The sequence below is a fragment of the Triturus cristatus genome, chromosome 1_2 (assembly GCF_964204655.1).
Source record: "Triturus cristatus chromosome 1_2, aTriCri1.1, whole genome shotgun sequence".
Classification (NCBI taxonomy): domain Eukaryota; kingdom Metazoa; phylum Chordata; class Amphibia; order Caudata; family Salamandridae; genus Triturus; species Triturus cristatus.
This window is the reverse complement of record NC_140580.1, coordinates 788,539,600-788,564,552: the sequence shown is the minus strand read 5'-3', so window position 1 is coordinate 788,564,552 and position 24,953 is coordinate 788,539,600. Positions and strand designations below refer to the sequence as shown.

At 42.2% G+C, this 24,953-nt stretch overlaps 1 protein-coding gene across 2 annotated transcripts in view; it reads right to left on the bottom strand.

Annotated features, from left to right (window-relative positions):
- The window catches only part of CCDC27 (coiled-coil domain containing 27), a 426,770-nt gene that overhangs the window by 312,115 nt on the left and 89,702 nt on the right, over window positions 1-24,953 (bottom strand). The window contains exon 1 of one of the 2 annotated variants that reach the window (XM_085608854.1): window positions 20,260-20,399. The exons of the other annotated variant lie outside the window; for it this stretch is intronic. The gene's annotated coding sequence lies outside the window, so the exon portion shown is untranslated. Of the gene's footprint in view, window positions 1-20,259; window positions 20,400-24,953 lie in introns of those variants that run through there. 2 annotated transcript variants of the gene reach the window in all.

Sequence of the window (24,953 nt, the reverse complement as noted above, 5' to 3'; positions counted from 1 at the left end):
AACAATGAGCTTAGGGTCTGCCCATTGCTTACCATTGGTTCGCTTAATTGCCCTTTTCCTTTCCTTGCTTTTTATTGGTCAACTGGTTTAGGTTTCCTTCCTTTTTGTGTGTTTGTCCCTTCCCTGGAGCATGGACATCTGTGTTGCATACCCCACCTTCTCGACCTCAATTCCTTCCCTGCCTTGCCTGCTATTAGTTTTCCTCCCTTCCCGTGTTTGCCCTCACCTGTCCACCATCCCCGTGTTTCATGCCCCATTCTCCATTTCTCCCACCACCCCTTGTGCTACTTGTCCAATGCCACCTCTCTCTCTTCCTCCCCATGTTACTTGCCCCCACGTGCCCTCTCTCCATCCCTCTCCCCACTGTGTTGCTTGATCCCTCCTGTCCGCCCTCTTCCATGCTGTTTGTCCTCCCCTGCCTCCCTCACCCGTTGCTTGACCACACCGACCCTCCATCCCCTGTTTTGCTTGCCCCCAATCACCCTCACAACCCCATGTAGCTTATTTTAAACCATGTTGCCTGCTCCATCGCTCACCCTCCCCCATGTTGCTCGCCATAATCGTCCTTCCACTGTGTTGCTTGTCCTCACCCTCCCTCAAACCATTGTCTGTGTTGTTACTTGCCCCCACCCCCCCACCCGACACAACAACAAAAAAGCACAAAAAAGCTGACGACTCTGTGTGCGTCATGGCACATTTTTCCCCACACTCTAATTGTCTGTGTTGCCTGCCTCTTGCCCTCTGTGTTACCTAAGACGCACTCTGGCCAGTATTTAAAAAAGCATTACTGGCTGTGTTATAGCACTTTTGTTTTACTTTCAGCCATGCTGAATGGCTGTCATGCTGATGTACAGCATGGCTCAAAACAATGTCATAGTCAATATCTCCTGCCTCATAGGCATGACCTATTGGCTTTATCAATGCTTGTTTTAATATCCTTTTGTTTAGTGTCATTAAAGCAGATTTATATAGCGCCAACTCGACCCGAAGGTATTGGAGCGCTTTACAAGAGCACCGGTTACGTTACACAAGGACACGTTCAGGCACGGGGAGATTAAGTGATTTGCCCAGAATTACCGGATGTGGACGTGACCCCGAGGCTTGAACCTTGGTTTCCAGCACCAAAGTCGGCAATCTAGCCGGTGGACCACATCCTCTCCCCTATGGTTGGCTCACTCGACGAACTTTAAGATTGATAGAATTTCCTGTTTTCAGAATTGTCACATAATTTCCCAAGAATTACATTTCCCCTTCATCCTCACTCATGCAGCCGCATGTGTGTGGCAAAATTGAAAACACAGATGCATGCTACTGTGTTCTCTGAGTGTGGCGATATTAGTCGCTGTGAGGTTGTCAATGGATTTGAGATGGCAACAGGCGGTAAAACTGCAGCAGTGCAGGACAGTGAGACAAAATGTTGATATGGGTTCCCGGCACCATGTCTTGATGGCGCCAGAACAAGTCGAAACCAGAGAAACCTGCTCACACACCAATGGATGTGCCAAAGCCCCTCTATGTATGTGTATTTTGCATGAATTGTTATGCTGGCGAGCTGTCTCGAATGGCAAACCTAAAAAATACAATCCCAGTAAAGGATGCTGGTTCAGAAAAGTAATAATTTCACCGAGTCACTACGTCAGGTAAGAAAGTTCAAGATCGTTCTAGAAAAGTTCCAGTATTCAAACTAGTGGTTTTAAGAAAGGTAGGATGGTGTGCTACACTGTCACTTTTATTTCGCAAAAAAAAAAATAGGTTAATGCCAAAAATTGAGGCTGCCTTCCATGCAAAAAGTTTGCTGAAGCGTGAGCTAAAGTGCAAACCGCCACTATTTTAAATTTCGTCCGAGGGCTGAAATGGTTGACACGGCGTTATACCCTCCGTTAGTATTTCTGACCGATTTCCTAAGGAAATCCATAAAATCGCTTCACTCCTTTTGTGTCACGAAGGTGCAGTTGGAGGGCGCGAGGGGGAGGACAGAGATTTACGGCGGCGTCGGCAGCCCGAGGACAGCTGTTAGGATGGAGAGAAGCCGCTCTCTGTAACGCGCCTGAGACTCTTCGAGCAAATGGCGCAGGAGTGAATAATGGCATTACTTGTGTGGAGACGAGAAGGGAATCAAACGCGTTTTAAATAGTTATTGCGGGGACCGAAAGATCTCTTAGCAGCTGAAAAGAACAAGACAAGCCCGGCGGAGCGTGGCGCGCGCGCGCTTGGGGCGTGTGCGTCTGCGCAAGCGCTTCTCAGAAGCGTGTCCACAGACCCCGATCGCTGCGGGTGCCCCGGTCTGTCTCCCTTGAGAGGCATCACAGTAACAATAGTTCTCGTTGGCGGCAGCGCTTCGCGCTGCAACGCCAGCGAGACCTAAATAGTAAGAGTTGACCAATATGGAGAACAGGTGTCTCTTCAGGGGATCACAGTTCATCCATTTCCACCCAAAACTAGGCTACTCCAAGTACAGATTTTGATCAGTTCAGTATCTTCAGGGATGGGGTTTCTTTGTGTCTAGTTTCCCCATACTAAATTAACTGTAAATATTGTGTTACATGCAGCATAAGTGTCCTCGCGCCGAATGATCATTTATGAGCTAGAAGGCCCCAGTGAATTTGAGAAATCATGAAATTCCAGAATTCCAGGAAATAGAGATCAGATAGAGGAAGCACTCAATGGGTTCCTTGTTTCCTTCAATCGTCTTCTACCTACCTAATGCATTCTTTCCCTGGCTAAATTGGCGCGATATTTATGCACTTTTATCTTCATTTCTTTACATTACGGACTTGTCTGCATGGCCCTTTATTACATATAGTCAAAACATACTGCCCCCGATTATGAGTCTGGCGTTCCACAGACTGCCACACTCACGGGGGCGTGGCAGAGGCGGTCTCCCCAACGCCCTGATACAAGATGGGGGTGGGACAGGCACAGCATAGCCACAGCGGCCAGGGAACCGTCATTCCTTGGTGGTGTTGCGGCGGTGTAAAGGCATCCATATGCTTAGCAGGACCGCCGTGGTCTCACCAACAATTAGGTGTCCTCTCCGCCAGGGTTTTCATGGAGGTTTACAGGGAGGTTCCTCCTCCATGTAAACCCTGGCAGAGGCCTCTGCGCCTTGTGGATACAACAGTGTGCATGCACACCAGTTCCTGCGCGGCATGGGCTTTTCAGCTGATGCGGTGAAGGAACTGTTTTTGACGTTCCCATTGCGGTGCCCGTTTTTAGAGGCACCGCTGTGGGAATGCCACAAAAAAGCCCACCAGACAGGATGAAACTCCTAATCAGGCGGGAGGCCCGACCACGGCTTTGGGGGTGTGGCGGACTGGCCATTGCACCGCCAATGTCGTAATCGGGCCCACTATGTTTTGCTTTGTCTGCTTAAGTAATACATAAGGCTGTTCTGCTTCTCAAAAGTAAATCATAAGTGTTAAAACAAGGCGCAAGTCACCAGATTATCCTGTTGAAAGTTTAGTCCACTCATTCTCACACTACAATGAAAGGCAAACATTGACAAAGGCAGCTACCCTGGCCACGGTAAGCTCATGCAATGGCTTTTATACAACAGTTATTGCACGACTTTGCTACAAGAATTAAAATAAGAAAATAACAAAAGAGGAACATGCCGCTGCCTAATTATGAAAACCAAATGCTCACAATAAAAAAGTTGAACAATTAATCATCAGTTGTAACTGTATTACAACAGTGGACTGTTTCCATGAAAACATGTGTACTTGGGAGAGGTTTAAAAAGTGACGCGCAGAAAAATATGGCTTTTTGTTTGTGTACATAAATCTACTGGTAGCTTTGAATTACTGTAACCCGAGGCATAGTTTATACATACACAAGGATGACTAAAAAGGAGAAGGAATGGAAAGAAAACGTCACTAGCAAAGTAAAGTATTGGCCCAGTAGCCAGTGCACTGAACTTCACATCTTTCTAGATTTATTTGCAAAAGAGATCAGGCAAACGTCATTACTCAGAAAAAGGAAACCAATATGGTGTGATGGGTGGAAACAAAATGTGAATAACATCTGAACAGACCACTGGGTGAAAAGGCTGACCCAAGGCACATATGAAGGGCCTCATGTATCAAACGTTCAATTAGCCACTTTGCTGCTCTGGGCTGCATAAACCATATTTAAGACTATACAAAAAGAACAATTGATGGATGGAATGCTGAACAATGTCAAACATTCACCCCCAGTACAGAGAGATGGGCCTAAAGTCATTATTTTTCTGCTCACCATGCCATTCCAGTTTAGACCCAGCCATATGCAAATCAGTCTTGACCCAGCTCCCCATGGAAACAGTCTAGCCCGGAGTGCCAGGCCAGGTCCTCCCTGAGCCGGAAACAAGCATCCTGGGACCGGTTTCAGGGTATCACCCCTCATCAGCGAGGCTAGCTTGACTCCAGTGGCATGGAGAGCACAGGGCCCACGTCTAGGCATACCCGCCCCACTTGGGGTGACAAATGCAAAAAGAATAATATTTAACATTATACGGCACATTCCTATCCTTTCCGTCACTGGGGCACAAACTGCTGCCTAGCGCCAACGCCGGCACCCTTGCACCATGGTGCAAGGGTGCCTGTGTTGCAGACAGAATTGTTTTTGTGCAGGAAGGGAAGGGACACCTTCTTGCGCAAAAACAATCTACTGAGGCATTTAGCTCTTTCTATGTGTGCTGCAGAAGGAGTAAAAAACTAGGAGCAATAAAGAAATTTCTCCTCGTTATGCCTCACCTGGGGAGGTGTAGCATTGTAACGCATTCTCAGGTCGACCAGTAATGGTAAATCTGGAAATGCACCAAAATCCATGGGTGGATGTGTGGGAACACCCACGCTTCAACAATGGAATGCCTCCCTGGGGCAGAGTATTGCAATGCAGCGATTTGTGCTGCGTTGTATTACTCTAGATTTAAGAAGCCACCCAAGCCAATGCAAGTTGGGTTTGCGTGGCTTGATAAATCTTACTTAGTAGTTGCGGCGCCCTAGTGCCCAATTGCGTTGCGCAAGGGCGATGCAACTGCTTGACAAATCTGCCCTATAGTTTTTATCTATGAACTTTCGATTACCTGAGGCTGTTGGCTGTCTTTAGGCCACCCCAAAAAAAAGAAGGCAAGGCATCTACCTTCTAATCGGACATTGAACGTAAGGTGATGCTAACCAAGAGAACCTACAATGGTGCTTTGTATTGCAAAATTGTTTTTGCAATACAAAGCACCATTGTTACATTTTCGAACAATTCTCAAGATTTTCAAAGATAACAAAGCCAAGCTGGAGATGTAAAAGTGTTCACTCTAAGGAAATTCACACCACCATAATTTGCATTCAAGTAGTATGGAGGTTCCAGCCGTTGCTGGCAAGGGTGCAACAATTCTGGCACATATGTTGGGCATGTGGCTGAGACAGGGTCTCTGGATGCAGGTTATTCAGAAGGTTAAAGATATCACCAATGTTCAATTACCATTGAATACCCTGATAGCTTTGTTGGGGGAGATGGAACATGAAGAGTTGTATTTACTGTTGACACCAATTGGTAGGCTCATATTCCAACTGCTGCTTGCTGCTAGATTTACAGTGGCTCATAAATGGAAGGCTCCTGACTCCCGAATCTTGGAGCTGTGGTGGAGCAATACCTGGAGGGGCAGATTTATGTTCCCTGGCGCATCCCTGCAAATCAGCATGGATGCGCCAGGGAAGATGCGTCACGCAAGTTTACCCTTGCGCCACAATAGATGCGCCGCATTTACAATGCAGTGCATCGAGGCGCAAGGATAAACAGTTGCGTGACGCATCTGATGGCAGAAGGGCGGCGCATTGCTGGAGTTGCGTCGCAAGCGCGACGCAGCTCCAGCAAGGCTCGGGGGTGCCCTATCGGTACAATGCTGCGTCAATCCTTACGCCTGCTTCAAGCAGGCGCAGGGATTTGACGCAGCATGGCCGGAAAAGTGACTGAGTGAAATTTGTAGATTTCACTCAGCCACTTTTCGGAGGCGTTCCTGCGCCGGAACGCCCCCCCCCCCTGTGAAGGTACGCCCACATGTGGCGCAAGCTTTACAACGTGACGCATCTCCCTAGATGCGTCACGTTGTAAATCTGCCGCAGCATGGTGCTGGCTTTGCGCCGCCGCTGCGACACAAAAGTGATGCAACGGCGGCGCAAAAGTGCCGCACAGGGCTTATAAATCTGCCCCGGAATATCTACACCATGGAAATGCTGACAACTATCCTTCGAGGTCAGGTAGCTTGATTTGAGAGAGTGTGGACCCCCAATCCTCATGTACCATAAGAAACAAGCCACAGGGTTGCATCTGCAGCCTCCTCCGACACTGTTGTCAGCTGCCACAATGGATGTAGATTTTACTGAACAATGTGACTAGACAAGCGTAACTAGGGTGGCATGATGAATGGTCAAGACAGTAGCACAGTTAGAGTTTGATGACAACCTTCAGGTTTCTCTTTTATTTGAGTCGATTGTGGGTATGAGATTGTCATGATGCTTATAGTCAAATGTCCTTACTTATGTATCATTTCGAAAATGATGGTGCTATAATTGTTAATCCTGACTGGTGCAAATCCAAAACCTTAACTAAAGTTCACAAAGAAGCAGAGGATCAGGAGCTTTCCACATTAAGTATGACAAACTGGCCCAGTAGTTGAAAACTTATGCAAGGATAACATTACACAACATAACAGAAGTAAATACTTCCTACCTATCTCAGACTATCTCATTAAACACCCAAAGGCACAACCAGGACTCATATGAATTTTGGAGTATGGTCAACTATCCCTACAGTTCCAAAACTCAACAGTATTTTAAATATCTTTAACAATTTTTGAATCATCCTTTAGAGAGCTTACGACATACATCATAATTCCTCTATCATGATGTTTCTTAAACGTGGTCAACGATTTCCTCCAAGACTCCAAAGACACCAAAAATATCTAGGACGCAAGGATAACCTAAAGAAAAGCTCACCAAGCCCTAGAATAGAAAAAGATCTGTAAATGATTAACTATATGTTGGAAAACGCACCAGTGAGGAAAATTGCTTGATTTTTATTGATCTGTGCTCCTGTACCAGGCTTAAAGATTGTGTTATGCCCATTGATGTTTCTGTTACTCAAGACAAGAAATCCAGGGGAAAATATAATTTTAGTGGGCTGAATATGATAAAGAAACCCACGAAATTCACTGAGAAAATGAAAGGTTAAAGTAACATTATAGTTAGGTATGGAAACACATTTTAGCTTACATTAAAAAAAACTAGAAATTCACTGAAAAAACAAAGGTTAAAGTGATAATATATTAAGGTCCTGAAATAAGATTAAATCTAACGTTTAAAAACAAAACACTGGAATTTGCCAATTATAGTTTACTAAGCTAACTATAACTTTCCGCTCCCACCATGATCTACTTATGGCCTCACATATTACATCACTGATGACATCATTGATGACATCGCTGATGACATATCAAATGACATAATTAAAGACATCACTGACGACACCAAACAATCATAGTGGCACAGTCCTACAGGGTTTGTGGACTTCAGGTAATTCACCATGCTACACTTAGGGCCATTTTTCTATTCACTTTAATGGGATTAGCAGCTGAAAGTCTTCACATGACTGACAATTTTTAGTCAAGATGTCGATAGGTATACATTTGCTACTGAAAAGATACTTTCTTCCAGGCCCCAAGGACAACATTCCCTAATTAGGTAAAATATACTACACATTCCTGAGATGGGCACAATAGCATGAACCCTTGGAGCCATGCTTACAACAATAATGAGATAAACCTCCTCCAAGTGGGAAACCTTTTCATTCAATGTTAATCAACATGCGATGCCTCACAATCTTCAGAAAAGTTCTGGAAACAAATATCCACACCTTATAAACACAATCCCTACGAAGAATTTGTACAGGGCACTGTGTTACAACTATTTAACATGGGCACGTGACCAGATAGCCACGGATGATCTATTGTCAGCAGAAGAACTGGCCTTTCTCACAGATTTTTGGGAACAGGATTTGGTTTTAGGCCTCAACCTACTTGCAAACATACCTCTGCAGTCCAAATCAGGTGCTCTCAGTCTTTCCTTTACTTAATAGGGAATAATAATAGCACTCCAAACTTTAGTGATTTATAAACGGTAAACCATATAACTTTCACCATGTACAGTCACACTTGCCTGGATGTTTTACGCTGTTTCAATGCGATAGACCCAAATGTGTACACCCTGTAACTCTATGGTGTTATCAGTGATGTCATCAATTATGTCATTTTAGATGTCATCAGTGATGTAACCAATGATGTCATTTAACATGTCAGTTAACATGCCACAAACGATTTACAATGTGAGTTCATAAGCAGAGCATAACAGGGGAAGAAGTTTTAGTAAGCTCTGTAACTATGTCTGGTGAATTTCATTTTTTGTTTGTTTTTGAACTGTAGGTTTTATCTTATTTTAACACCTAACTCTGATGTCATTTTAACCTTTGCTTTTTTCAGTGAATATAACTATTTACTGAAAAAGCAAAGGTTAAGGTGACAGTATAGTTAGGTGTTGGAATAAGACTTTTAAGAATCCCCAAAACCGTTGAAATACACCAGTAATAGTTTAGTAAAAGAAACTGTGACTTCTGCCCCCATCAAGTATAGGACTTCGCCAAGACCCTACACCCATCACTGTGCAAATTTCCAACCCTCATTCTCCTCCCTTTTTAAAAAAAAATTAAACATGTCAATAGTGATTTAATATATGAGGTTATTAGCAGTGCATGACAAGGGCGGAAGTTAAACGTTTTTGACCAAACTATCAATGGTGTATTTAATTGTTTTTGGGATTTTTTAACATTAGCTCTTGTCTCAGTCCAACACCTATCTATAAGGTCACTTTATCCTTTGTATTTTTCTGTGAATTATCAGGGTTTTTTTTATATCGTATTCGGAATTGAACCAACAGCCAACCCTTCACATGCAGGCAACCCTTGCTGTGCATGGCCTTTGGCTGTGCTCACTGAGGATTGGCCAAAGGCCTTGGCCTTCAGTCAGGGTATTCCTCTTAACCCCGGTCTGCGGCTAAATCTCATTGAGCCCAGCCTTCAGCCAACCCCCACATGTAGCCAAACCCCTCCTGCCAAACTGCATTATCTTCTACTTTTATTTTATTTTTTACTTTTTTTTTAAGTTACCATGGCATTTTTACAGTGGCCGTCTCTCAAGCTTTCTCCCCATGGTACTGCAATACCGTGCAATCTTCCTCAATGAAGTTTGCAGGGTACCACAATACCATGGGGGTGAAGATTGAGCAGTGGCTCCTGCAGGGGCATTGCAGTACCTCATGGGAGGGCTGCACTGAGTTCCGAAAGATTACTGCGGTGTCTGTGCACTGAAGTTATTGTTTTATTTTAATCAATGAGGTGGTCCCTCTTGGTCCCCACATTCCCCTGCCACTACTGTCTGAAGGTCCAGGGGGTCCTTATCTTGCCCTCTTATGCCATTTTGCAAAGGCCTCTGTCAGGATGGTGGAGGACATTCTATCCGCCACCCTGACTGACTTCTGTCAATTTATAGATGGCCACCAGCCCAGCCGTCATCTCTGTATGTTGAAAGGAATCGCCACATTGTGAATACGAAAGTGTAAGCTTACATTTAGGTGCAGGAGTAAACTTACACATGATTAAATCTGCAAATGTAAATTTGCCTTTGTGAATGAGGCTCAACACTGACTCAAAAGTAAAAGCATTTTAATAATGACAGTCTTGTTCCAGTATAGGAGAAAGTGAAAAGAGGATGCTGAAGTATGTCAAAGTTTCCAATCAAACTTGTAAATAAATAAAAATATTTGTTTAACATCTAAACTTTTCAAGTATTTCAAAAAATAACAGCAATATTGAAATGTGTGAGGAGGTACTGCCCCACCGTTTGCAAATACTGCTGCAGTGTGGACTTTACCTGGTGTGGTATTCTCTACCTATCCAAGTTCTAACCCATGGAATGAGGCATAACATTAGAATAACACGTTTTTCCAGTTCTTGTTGGGTATTTCCACATGCAAATTGTTCCAGGTTTTACCCGACAAAATATGTGTTGGAAAAAGGTGTTGTACTTTTTACAGAGGTTCAAACGTCATGACAATAACATACACCCAACATTTTAACCTAATACTTGTTAAAATATGCTCAAAAATGCTAAATTTAACTTCACTCTACTTAACCCCACGGCCCCCACAACCTAAAGTTAAATTCCTCATTAAGTGCATTTGCTATTTAAGTATTATTTGGATTTTTTGCACAACCCAATGAGGTTGATTCATAAAGCTGTGCAAAAGTAAGTAAAATAGTACTGCTATAGTATTCTTTTATGTACTCTTACATACATATGTGAATCGACTCCAAAATATTTTAAATGGAAATTAAATGGGAATATTCGCATCATATTCAAATACAATTAGTACAAATAGAAAACACTGTGCCCTCCTTCCACTCTTACTAATAGGCAGTTGGTGGTTCAGAGCTGATTCACAAAAGGGTGTAGGAGTAAGTAAACGAGTACTCAGGTAGTACTACTTACCTTACTCATAAATGATTTTGGGAATCAACATCTATTTATTTAGCGAGTTGGTAACACTGGTCAATATCTCTAGTCTCAAAGCTGTTCCACTATCATTGACAAGTACTGTAGGGCATAATAAATGTAATCACCGGGTAAGTAGGTATACTTAACGCTGAATATTAGCGATAGTAGGTAATTCCTGTGACTGACTAACAAAGCTTTTTTTCTTTCACATGCATGTAGCTTTTTTTAAGAGTGCAAAGCTATTTTCCAATTGAGAAAATGTATTTTTGCTCTTGCAAAAGGATTAAATAACATGAAGGTTTCAGTGTTAGCAAATCTACTCCTGTGTGTTGGAAATGGGCAGTCCAGTTTGGTGGTATACTGGACGTTTCTACACACCCACAAATCTCTACACCTGGTAGGTATTTAAAAAACAATTTCCTCTTCTTACACCCCTGGAAAAGGTGAGAGATCATCTCCAGTAAAGGGCAGAATCAAATACTTTTTAAGAGTTGGGAGGTGAGGTAATCACCTCCCCCTGGTGGGGAATAAAAATTCACCCCGGCAAGTTACAACAGAAAAATAAAGATCCTTGAGAGAAACAGTATGAAAATGTATTTAAGAATTCTGTTAACAACAGGAGGTTGTAATGCAGGAAAGTATGCCATATGATTTACTTTTGAACTATGGCAAAAAAAAAACACTATTTATCGAGGATTAGACTTGTGATTGAACACAGTAGTCTAAATAGTTCACAGTGTTCTTCAAAACCTGCCAGTTTTAAGCTATAAAGTTATTGGTTAATTTCTTGAATATATATATCTGTACACTTTCAAAGCAGGAAACAGATGTAATTCAGATTTTTCATATGCTATTCGCTCAACCACAAGTCAGACTCTAAGGAGAGACAATTGCACAAATACCATTTTCCTGGCCAAGCTTAAGGCATCGCAGAAAAGTAAAATTTCAACATTTACATGACCAGAGAGGGCTTCTGAGCATTTACATCAGATCCAGCTGGTGCTAGAAAGGAATTAAATTATTAAATTGGAATTAGGCAGCTTCTAGGGACATTTTTGATTATTATATAAGTATTTATAGAGTGAACAATTGCTACGTTACTAGACAGCACGAATGAAATAGCCAAGTGTTAGGCTGTTTGATTAACTTGATTAAGTTAGTTTGACATCTGTTTGCATGCTAATGAATGCCAGGATCTAGCTATCTGACAAGTTTTTTTCTTTTTCATATTAGTGATCTGAAGACGAAAAGCTAATTAAGAACATAGTGATCCAGAGAGAGAGAGTAGCATGAAAAGGGTTGTTGATTAAAGAAGAGCCACAGTCATGCAATGCCTGAAAAAAATATAAAAGCTTATTAAAATAATGTGCTTGTCAATAGAGAGCCAGAAGAGAACCCACAAGTAATTTGAGATTTAAACAATCTTGTGGTAAGTTAAGAAGCAGGTGTACAGCACTATTAGGCATCAACTGGAGACGCTAAATTTAATATACTGGGAGACATAGATAAAGAAAATTAGAATAGCCAATTTTGGCTTCAACCATGGCTTGAAAGACGGAATAGTGTGTCGTTTTGAGATGAAAAGGTGGAACAGGATTTTTTTTCAGATGTTGGAAACATGAAGATGAACATTTCTCAATTTGAGGACAAATTAGAGTGTTTCTTCTAACATGATCTCTGAATTTTTCATAACCCATACTAGAGTGGGACATTGCTCAAGAGCATCAGGTCACTTGGAACACGGTAAACACCTGTCCATTGTCCAAAAGGAAGGAGAAGCTCCCAGTATCAACACCTCAGTTATGTCAGGATTAAACTTTAGAAAATTAGTGGATATTCCCATGTAACACATACATGAGGGCTGGAAATCCTTGAACAAATCAGCCAAAGGGACCACAAAAAAATTCAAAAGAGTGGAATCAGAAAGGACCCTTGTGAGAATTCACACAACAGGATCTGGGATGAAGATCCGAACAGACGCATACAAAATGCCAGGTTAAGGCCTGTAAGAAATGGCTGAAGCCAATTTAGAGCCTACACTCTCATCTGCGAGACTATTTGCTAGTGTGACATACAATACGTAGTCAAATGCTGTGAAGGGACCAAAAACGATGAAGTCGACTATGCCATGTTGACTCACTATCAACCTCAATTCATTGTGCACTGCAATTAGTGTTACCTCTGTGCTATGAAAGGACCAACACCATGGCTGGGTGGGTTTGAAGGAGTCCGCAGTATTAAACTCTGAAAGCGACTCATTAACTACTTTTTGGGCTACTTTGGCACAGAAAGGAAGCAACGAGACATGACAACAGTTACTAGAGACAGCAGGATCAAGGGATTTTGTTTTATGAAGAAAACAATGCAAGCCATTTCCCACTCAGATGGTAATAAGAGAGTCTTAAGAGAGGAGTGGACTAGCTGACAAATGGATGGACTGATTACAGGTGCAATTAGGTGAAAAATTCGAAGAGGTCAATGATCATCTTGTCACCCAGATTTGATGCTCATTTAGAATCTCTAAGGTCTCACATGGGGAGACCATGCTAAATTTAGATAGACTTTGTGCAGGTTTTAAGATGTTATCTAAGGGAGTCAAAGCTTTGGGCACAGAAGTAAGTAAAGATTTATATATAATCTTAATCTTTCCGCTGAAGAAAATATCACATAGAACAAATGAAACTGAACGACACATGACGTGTATAACTAAGATTAGGAAATTCTTCAGTATTTTTAGATTCTCCTGAGATACAATATTGCTGAAAAGTACTCAGAGTTGTAATCTCTAGTTCATAAGCACTGCCTTAAATTTTTTTTTATCCTCTACTAGCTATTCTTTATGTCTCCCTATTTCCAGTAATTAACAAGCTCACTTGGCACTGACTAGTGCTGAATTTTACTAGGGTGCCAACTGAGACTTACAATGAGTAGTAACAGCTTGCGCAGGAGCAATTGAGACTAATATGAGGATGATACAGGCTTTAAATTTGATACTGGTTTCCTAGACATCCTCCTAAGAAATATAAGGCGGACACTCTAAAATAGAATCAAGATTAAGAGCAGTAACTTTAGCTAATTTGTGCTTAATCACAGGATGATGAAGATTTACAGATGACTTGTGACAACTAATGTTGTATTTTATGTAATATGTTAATGCCGAATAGTCCAATCAAGAAACTTGTAAGTAGGTACGGTTAGAAATGACATTGTCAGTTATAAATAATACGTTTAGGAATAGGCTTGCTGTGTGAGTAGGCACGGTAATTAATTGCTTGAGATCCAGCGAACTACAAGAAGGTAATACAATCTTGTGGCCAGGAAGAAGGTGGGTGTAGCAAACAAAATGCTGAAACCTCTAGAGTGAAAAATTTGGAAGCACTCGAAGACAAGATGAAATATAGTTAGCAAAGTTTGAGCCAAACTCTTCAGAACTTCCAGGAGTGCAATAAATCAGAACAGCTGAGAATCTCACAGAAGCAGTAGGGAAAGGGGGAAAGGGCAATGTCTCAGAAGGAAGGAATCCCTCTGTAGCAATACATTTGTTTTGACATATAAATGATAGCTAGTCCTCCTCCATCCATTCAATATGTATTGTTTTAAAACTTGATGGAGCTGCTAAGTGAATCTAAGGGTACAAAGTGCCTTTCAGCCAAGTTTTGGTTAAAAAAAAAAAAACATGTTCCTGGGAGCTGCTCTACAATGTAATGTTAATATTGAAAAAGTCAATGTTAATATGAAGAACGATACATTCATGTATAAGAACGAAATTGCATCTTTATTAATGAATTTTCCCACTGTGAACTTCACGTCAACCCTCACTTGAAAATACATAGTCAGGCAGGCTTTTAATCCTAGGCCCGAGGTCACTGATTGATAGCTCACAGGTGGGGTGGCAAGTAGCCGACAGATAAATGCATGAACAGGAAAAACCAGATCAATCCCACAGATAGGCACAGTAACATCACAGTGGTCCAGGGAGATTTGCCCCAATAAAGCTCACATGGCCAAAAGGGTACACGCTCCTGAAACACCATAAAGTCAGATGCTACATGAGTTAGGAATGTATAGCCACTCAGGACACAGCAGACGCAGTGATTACATGCTACCCATGCCGGACATCTGGACACGTTACCCACTGGCCACATTGTGTCCACGCAAGGTCGAGGACCGTCTGGATTATCTATTGAACAATTAATTTATGACGCCAAAGGCAACAACTTGCATTCCTTACCATACAAGTATCAACGGAATCGTTTATGCCATAAAATTAACTGTATATAAGAACATCTCAGATTGATTGTAAATTGAGACAGTCCTCAGACCTTATGCATGTAACTGATCTCCCGGCCGCAATGCTTAATTAAAAGAACTGTTCCTGTCTTGCCAAATGCCTCTTATCTCTTACTTTTTCAAGGTATTACATGCTCACGCAACAGTATAAGGATCCTCAAGAAGCAATAATTGTTAGTGGTAGGCCCTTGCTTCTCTTTAAAATGCTAAGACTAATTAGGCAAGGCGGCCTCCTAACCAATCTTGTCAACTTTGGCTATGGCAATCCATTCTGCATGTACTGGAGTGATCCCTAAACCTTAACTTTCAAATTGAGTCCCTCCACCTTGTGCGGCAGTGGGCTACTTTCCAAAACATACATATGACCCCAAATCTCCCTCTGGGTGGATTGTAAAGTGTGTGAGGAGGTGTTGAGCTGCATGTACACAACCAAGTTATTTGCTGAGGGGATTACCACTAACCAGTGTTCAGTTTTATTACACAGTTTGATCAATTAAAAAGTATGAAAATGTTTCTCGGTGCTCAACAGGAAAACCATACTCTGTATCTCTGGATTGTGTTTGAAAAGCACAGACATTCCTCTTCATTCAGTGGTGATATGTTCTAAACTGTTTCATTTGAAGGTGTTAACAGAATTTCTGAGTCATCATCGAATGAGTTTGCGCGAAACATGGCAAAAGACATGCATGCGGGTTAGACTGTGCTGTTTCCCCAACTATTTGCAGATTTAGGACTCTCCCTTGTTTCAGTGGGCACAATTTCCAAAGCTCCTTAGAGACGGGGACTTTGAACATTGGGCAATTTTACATAGAATGGTGACTGGAATGAGCTAAGGAATTACACTCAACAATATCAAAGTAGAAATATAGCAACTCCAGCTTTTGTTGAATGACATTATTGCTTGAAAAATCATGAATATGGAGTTTGAAATTTTCTGTACATTGGAAAACTGGATTGAATCGATTTCGTATGTAATATTATAAATGCTTTGTGGATGCTTCAGTACAAAGAGGGCAAACACTGTTTTACATTAGGACATTCATGAAAAATACGCCATTGGTGTGGAAGTAAAGATGTGAATAAAAAAGTATCATTAGTTCTCAATTTTTAATTTATGCTTTACTAAAAACTTTTAAGGCCTCACATGGCAACCTTTCAGACTCTGCAGCCTCATTTGTGAAAGATTGCTAAGGTTTATCATAGTAGCATCATTGGAAATTTAGATAAGCGCTCTACTAATTGTTAAAAGAGCACTATCAAGGAGGCGCTTTAAAAATTGTATGCAGCTTCACCCACTACTTGTATCTGAGATCAAAAGTCAATGACCTATGCATAAAAAATATAGCTGGCCCTTCTGTAAATCTATACTAAAAGTTACTTTAGTAACTAAAAGTTAGATTGGCAAAATCGAACCTGATTCTTCATGCTTGTGTGACTATGTGGTGGAAAACTGAAAATGAATTTTGATACTCTGTACTGCATCAAGGCCAGGGCGAGATTTCCTATTTTCTTCTCAGGTAAGCAGATGCAAAGCGGCAGGCAATTTTACAGTTTCTACATCCGCCTGTCACACATTGGAAAAAGAGGGAATGCAGAAGAAATGTCCAGCAAAACAATAACTCTTTGCTCCGTGCACCGAAGAATGCAAGATTAAGAGGGAGGTATCTTTATAGCTATGGTAAGGTTCCATGTACACAGAGAAAGAGAATTCTGGTCTGTGGTATTGATTAGACAAGATTGCGGTCACTGTTGTTCCTAGGGAATGAGATTTACTTAATAGGGTTTATAGAGGTGGAAAAACTTCTAGACAATATAGGCACATTTTAGAGGTGTGTGGTAAAGCTATATTATTGCAGCACTTTTCATGGTAACAATAATGTCACCTAGACACATATTTCAAAATGCAGTTGTTTGTTTTAGCTACTTTCAGAATAAGATAGGGCATTTGTCTTTGTTTCAGGGGAGACTTACTGTGCACAGACAGTGAGGCTATTCAGCTGGTAGGCTTCGAAAAACTAGTATGTCCAGGAGCGAGAAAGAGGACCTGCCGGTCAAAGGTAAGTCCAGAATTGGCCAGGAGGGACAATCGGTCCAGTATAATTGACCTGTAGGTCATACTGATTAGGTGGGGACTAAGTTTATTAGCAAGACTCAGATACTCGCATTCCCGCCTTAGGACCCTTCAATTTCTTAAATAAAGCCATCAACAGGAACACTGGTTATCGTTTTAGCAACAAACTTAGCAAGGAAGCGGGAACAGGTGGAGCACAGGATCAGCAATCTGGGAGAATAAAGATCCGTTCTGTACCCTCGGAATGCCATAGCTGATCACCAGATTTCTTGGAAAAAGGCTAGTGTGGATCCCCTGGGGGGCAGATTTAAGGTTCAGTGCACCGTATCCTAAAAGAAGGCACCAAAAAGGGTACAAATACCTAAGGGGTGCCAGATTGTGAAAGCACCAAATATGCCTTTATTGCTACCTTATGCAATGGTAAAAGCCACATCTACGAGGGCACTAAAAATACTTACACCGCCTGGGCTGATTACAGTATTTTGATCAGGCTTTTTGTACCCTCAATAAGTGTAGGGGAGTCACCTCTAAATCCCACTGTTAGAGGGCTTACGCAGTACTGTATGGATAAAGGGTAATTAATTAAAGTGTGGACAGCTACTTGCATCATTAGGAGCGAGCTAATATGGAGCCATCCACTAACTTGTTATCAAAAGCACGTAAACAACCCTAGTTTATTAATTGATTTTCATATTGCCATTGTTGCCAGCTGACAAGTGGCAGTTTCTGCTTTGTAAAGTGTCCACAGGCCTGTACTTTGGAATAGTCAATTGGAGATTGGGCAGAATTCCAAGGCCATTGGTCTCTTACTGAAGCCTTGATAGCTATTAGAGGGGAAAGCTTCAACAAGTGTACACCCCCAGAAGGCTTGGAGTTGGATTGAAGCCAGGGAAGTAGTTATCAACTGTGCAGAAGGAGAAGAGACCCAGTGATGTGACTGTCCCAGTGCAATTCAATTTAAGCTATCATCACTACTGAACTGGGTTCACATTTGACTTTTTTACAATCGGGCCTGAGGCATCATGACTGCGTGGCTTGTTGAAGTTCTGAAAGGGAAGGATGTAGGTAGTTGCCATGGTCCACCAGGCTCACCCAGAAATGGACAATAAGATAACATGATTGAATAACTTTTTATCCTCCGAAGACGTATATGCACTAAATAAAATGTATATGAGGTGCACTGTTTGCAGACCATGACACACCTAAAAGGGCCTATTAACATGATGGGCTGAGAACCTTGTGTTTTTGTGAAATAAAGAGTCAGGCAGTTACTTTACAATATTGTGGAAACCAGACGCACAGGAAGGGTAGACAGATAGTTTTATATTTTTGTACAGAGATCTGTAAACCAAGAGGAAGACCAAATTGCAAGATAAGGAGGACGAAATGACAAAACAAGTACAGTGTAGAGTGACAACGTATGTATAGCATGATGTAACAGGACAGATAGAGAGTAAGTATTGATAGGGTTAGGGCTCAAAGGTGGAAGATCAGCTGCATTGCCTTTGGAAGAATGTTGATCAGCTGGAGGGCGTAGGACTATCAATAGAGGATCGTTGCTGCCCTTTTCGGATATTGTAAACAATGGTGCCCGATTGATATAGGATGGAAGGGTATTCCAAATCTTAAGACATTCACTGGAAGGAGTGGCTCGAGCATGCTATATCTTGGGGCATTCCCAGATAAGGAGGGTTGAGGGTATTCCAAACTTTGGGGCATTTAAAAGAAGACACGAAAGAAGCTATTACAGCACACCATTAAATCTTATTAATGTCCATAACCGTAATGGTAAAGTATAGAAACCCTTATGTACGGCTCCATATAGTAAGAACAACAAAACAAACTGCAGCAATATCAATCCGCTCGAGAGATCCAATGAGGACAATGTTAAGGCTTTCTTGCATCCTTTATTGGTATCCAAAAACATTTTTAAATTCCCAGCACACGATTAGCCGACACGTGTTTTGTCTGTTCATCAGACTTTTTCAAGGCGTTCCACAAGTCATTAGATAAACTGGGATTGGGGAGTTATTGTCCGTCCTCCCACTGTAATCAGAAGGCAGAAAACCCAGTGTGTATGTTGTCTCATAAGGGTCAACTAGCAACTTAATGAAGGGACGATCTTGGCATCCAACACAAACTAACAGTTTTTGAGCACAAAAGTCGTCCCAAGGCAACAATAAAGCATAATTTAGTCAGTAAACAAAGAAGATGCTTCGTAGGTATCTTGCCATACAATGCAATGATGTAAAACACACTGCGGTGTCTAAATGCCAAGCTCTCTGTGGCACATCGTCGAGACGTGTACATGTAGCCGCTTGCACTGGGACCGCAGAGGTGGCAACGTATCAGGGTTGTGCCTCGGAGGTTCAAGGGAGAGAATGTCATCCCTTACATTAGAAGTTTGCACCGTTTACGATCACCATAATACATTCGTGCTTAGAGGCGCAGCATATATATGGGGCGCGCGTTATTGAGATTTGGAATTGCCACAGAGAGCTTGGCATTTAGACACCGCAGTGTGTTTTACATCCTACTTTATCTAATGACTTGTGGAACGCCTTGAAAAAGTCTGGTGAACAGACGAAACACGTGTCGGCTAATCGTGTGCTGGGAATTTAAAATATTTTTGGATACCAATAAAGGATGCAAGAAAGCCTTAACATTGTCCTCATTGGATCTCTCGAGCTGATTGATATTGCCGCAGTTTGTTTTGTTGTTCTCACTATATGGAGACGTACATGAGGGTTTCTATACGTTACCAGTAAGGTTATGGACATTAATAAGATTTAATGGTGTGCTGTAATCGCTTCTTTCTTGTCTTCTGTTTGTTGCACAACTATTTGTGCTATTCAACAGCTTTAGGTAGTAGATGTTGGAGGCTGATTTAGCACCCGTTTGCCCAATAAGAAATCTGTTTTTGACTTTTCACGCCAAATACTAATATGATCTTATTTACCTAATGAATGTGCGGATATGTCCCCTGGAGGGAACACTACTACCTGTTTTGTTTTGGGGCATTTAACTCTGAGAGGTGGCTGGGGGTGTCTTTCTCCCTGAAGCGAGAATTTGAAGGCAAATAATTGTTTTGTGAATGCTTCTGGCGCTAGGTTTAGGTTGTGTGACGAACATATAGGGATGTTCATATGTAGTGTTTTGTGATACAGGCAACTTTATAGCTACTGGCCACGAGGAGCTTGGGTCCGCAGCAGACACTGGGAGCTCCGGGTACTTTAAATGCACCTCAGGCCTGAGGTAAACCGATCGCAGTGACGCTTCCTCCCTGGCAGAAGGGACAGCGGAGCAGTGGCAGCCTTACCTTATCGGCACGAGTGTCCGTTCCTAGCGTATTCAAGCAGCTCCGCGAACTATCGCAATCAACCGCGCTTCTCTCTTTTGGAGCGAGGTCGTTCTTTCTGCAGGGCTGTCCCGGCGTAAGTCCGGGTCTCCATGGTAACCAGGAAGCGTGCAGGCCTGTAAAGCAGGGCCGGTCGGCCTCGAAACAAGGGGGTTTTATGAGGTTTCCTTTTGTTTCAGCTGAGGTCAATTTACACGCGCACTCTACGAGCCTTCCAAGAACTGTAACACGAGCAGCAGGAGTTTCAAGTTTCGAAGAAGTCGTTTTACCTTCTCTCTTCCAATCTTTATTTAGTGCACAATCTTTTTTCTGGAACACCCTCTGGCTGTGGCGCAATCCCTGCCAGAGGCTGACCGGCCTTCGGGAAATCTAGAGGTTTCACAGCAGATCCTAACCCTAAAAGTCAGGTTTCCTGCACCTCAGTTCTTTTCTATAACTTAGACTGAATGAGTCGGGTTTCTGGGTAATATAGGTCTTTATTATGTGCTCGGCTGAGCGTGTAAACAATTATATTCTACCAGCGTTGCGGCATCGCAGACAGTTCTTTGGTGTGACTGGAAGCAGCTCGACACTTCCATCGCACGTCACACCTTGCCGAGGTCTCTAAGCAACCAGGAGTGATCGCGTGCCACAGCGCCAAGTTAAACCCATTAGTAAACGCAATGAAAGGCTGTCACCACTTGCCGCGGGCCCGCTCTTCTGTGAGTGGCACACTAGATGACTTCAGTGTCTATTTTGGATTCTTGCATGTATGTAGCACTTTGTTCTTCAATGTAGGATGCGTCATCGGATTAGTAGCCCACTACAACGTGGGGGAGGGCGTGGTTAGCAGGTTGATGTGTTTAATTTCTTATTGAGTGTTTAATTTCTAATTCAGTAAGTGTCAAAGACCTTCGCTGGAGGCCACTGCAACTAGCACCACCTTTTTTCCCATGACAGCGCTGCCAAAGACTGACTATTCCAGGCAAATGTTGTCAGACCACCTCCACCCAACACCGGTGCATAGCGAGTGCAGGGAGCGAGCCTGACCACTACAGATGGGGGTTGGGGAGTGTGTGGGGGGTCCCCCCCCAAGAACATTTGGGGGTAAAATGTGCATTCTACAACACATTTCATTATAGTGATAGTAAATGATGACCTTACAGTGAACCAGGATACACTCTTTGTTGGGGATCTTCAATGATTTTGTCACTATCACCCTCCAACAGTGCCTCTCATCTCTCCATAGCCCCTTTCTCACATGTATTTTATTTGTTTTATAGCACCTCTCATACCAGTGTAGGGTGTCGAAGCACTTTACATCCTATTTCCTGTTTTAATCTACACATATCACACATATCTACACTCTTTGTTAGGACCCTCACACCCGCTGCACCAATACGCCATGGAATAAAAGATCTCTGCCAAAGAGCCCCTCATAGGGTGCCCGTCAGGTATTGCAGAGCCGACCTGACGAGGAGCACGCCCTATGATGAAGCATGACACCTGGCTGGGTATTTGAGGGCACCTATTACGAAAGGAGGAATTCTCCCCTTTTCCTCCCTACGTTCAGTGTACATTGTTTGACACTTAATCATCCCTTTCCCTGTCAGGAACTGCATACCCATCGTGTTGGATTACTTTTGGGCATGTATGCTGGACCTATATAAAAGCCCACAGTCCCCCTTTTTTGGTTACGTTGTATGTCAGTGACCCAACAGGTGATCCTATTTTGGATTGCAGCGCCTCGCAGTGTGATTGATGAGGTGTGAGAGGTAGAGGCTTAAATTACAACAGTAATAAGCATGCAGGTAAAATATATTCTGCAGGTCCCTTGCTATGTTTCATTGTTTCTGTTATGCTTTCAGTGCATCTCCAAAGCTCAAGGCAGTAGCTGCGTCAAACAATCTCTAAGGTGTTTTAGTGTGAAAAGATACGTGGAGGAAGAAGTAACAGTGAAGGCCCAGCCAGCAAGGGGAGTCCTGTCACTTTCATTATTAGTAAGAAATTACATTTCAGGGTGAAAAATAGACAATGTGGTGAAAGAGGATTTTCCCCTGCTTCCAGTGATTCAGTTGCCACCGCACCATAGCATAGATTTGGTAGTTGTTTGGTGTGAAGGTGGTTGGTTAGAGGTGGTGAGCACTGGCACTTAGTTCTGGATTCAGGCACTTATTGGACTTTGCCCCAGAGTATAAGAGAAATGTAGAAATTGGAGGTAGGAGGGTGAGAAAGATAGGAAAACAGCAGCAAAGGTAGAAAGAAGTGACGAAAAAGAACCCCCAAGAGTGAGATGAAGGGGTTGGGGTATAAGTAGGCTTTCATGTTTTCAGTTTCTATTTTTGGTAAAACCTGTTGGTTTTTTTCAGTGTTTTTAAGTGATTTCAATGCCTCAAAAAAACAGTGGTTATCAGTAGTTGCACATTTTAGTGCCATTAAACACAACAGAAACAGTGGGGCAGATTTACAAGCACCTTGCGCCGCTGGTGGATCATGTTGCGTGACGCACTGGTGGTGCAACCTGCTGAGTGATATTTACAAGCCACATAAAGCCACCCTGCGTGACTTTACCCGTGCTTGTAAATATCACCCCTTTTCACGCAACACTTTGCATGTTAGGGGCGTGACATGGGTCTTGCTGTGGATGTTCCCATGCAAAATCCATGTCCACTGATGCATTTCCAGATTTACGAGCAATCATCAATCTGGAAATGCGCCAGAATGCTAACGCAGCGTGGCACAGCAAAATGACTTGCGGCACCATGCTGCATTAGTTTCTTGTAAATCTGCCCCAGTGTTTATGGAACGTTCTGCTTTTTTATTGCTTTCTGCACTAAGAGTGTATGGTATGTAGATAGTGTACGTACAGTGTATATGAGAGCCAAATACATTTTTACAAATCAGACTTATCGTAGTACATCATACAATACTTCTTCAGTGAGTTTTTGGTCATTCCCGCTCGCTCTTTCCTTCCCATGTGAACTATTATCTGTGAAAAGGCCCTCTCAACATTGGCACTTGAGACAGGCAACGCCAAAACAGCCAGTACACAATTTGCTAACTCCGGCCACTAACACAGCTTTCCATGTCAATACTGGTGCATCTGAAGATTGTGATTCTCTGGGACAGGTTCTGCAACAAATGTGTGTAACTGGGCGCATATGCCCTCAGAGTTATTGAAGCGGTCAAAAACGGAGCAGCACTTTTGAAAGTCTGGAGAAAATTCCTCTTTACCGAAGGGATCTAGAACCTGTGCAGAGTACCATAGTGAGGCTTCATTGACTTCAAAAGCCATGGTTGGTGAAGGGTCATTTCTATGCATCATTGGAAGCCATTTATCATACACTGTAAAATAAAATTTACTGAATTGCTCCTCTACAATTCTTTGCTCACTAAGTGCAAAGCACTCTAACATAGAACATCTTGCAGTGCCACAGTCACTAAACCAGCCTACTCTTAAGGAGATGTTTCACATCTACACCAATTATGCTGAACATTTGGTAGATAAGGGTGCTCTCAGACTCTAGTTTCCTTTATTATGTCCACTACACCAGTCATGTTTTCCTGTAAAAATCTAAGTATGCAGTAGAGTGCACTTTTTTCACATCACTATCAATATGCAACCGAAGATCCTCACATTTCTTGCCTTTGGCATCATCACTGAGCAAAAATTCTGTAAACGGTCGCCACATAGCCAATACAGCATTCATGGCCTCTAGGACTGAGAAACAACAGCTAAATGACCCAGTTGGGATGACTCTTTCTTTGATGCCACACAAAGCACAAAATTAGAAATATTTGCGTTTTAGTTTCCGCCCATAACAAAATAGCGCACCAGAATGGACTAAAAAGTCAATCGCATTCTTCATTAACCCTGAAAATTGTAAAATGCTTTCAGCATACCATCTAGCACGTGGCAAGGATTTCTTACATGGAAGCCCTTCAGCTCAGGTATCAATTTCAATAGGTCATCACACAACTTTTTCATATATACATAACTGAATTACTGCAAATACAAACAATATCACTCCAATCTATGCAGAACTTGGTAAGAACTTTTTGCAGCAACATTCCAAGTGACACTGCATTCCATGTTTTCCAAAAGTCTGGTGCCATGTTTTCACCACTATCGCAGATGCTTGGTACCAGCACTCTTTTCACATATACCTCTCGCTACACCTTGCATTGAATGTTTAAAGCCTGGGGTGTTTGGCAATTCACCTACTAACAGTACTGACTCGCTAGAAGAGCAGGCTAATGTATCAAGGGGTTTAACCCATTCTCTGTGGGTAAATTTGATGGTACATATTGGAAAAGATTCTTATGAAACAAGCCATTTTACCTATCAGAGAAAAAAGCCAAATGTAGCCAAAATATCAAATATGATTTTGATATTTCCTGGTCCTCTACAGTTTATAAAATAATTGACCAAGACCTAAAACATGATTCTAAACCCTGCATCTTTAGACCAAAGACCACAAAACTGAAAAAAGCAAAAGGAAGAAGAAAGAATATTTTAGTGACATCCCTAAACATCAAAATTCAAGCAGAATAATGTTAGCTCAGTCTTTCTTGCTGCTATCTCGTATAACAAAGTAACATTATATTGGCCCCCTTCAGGAAAAAATAAAAATGACTCTTGCACTCTCTTTGAAAGGCATTTAATTTGTGGTTGT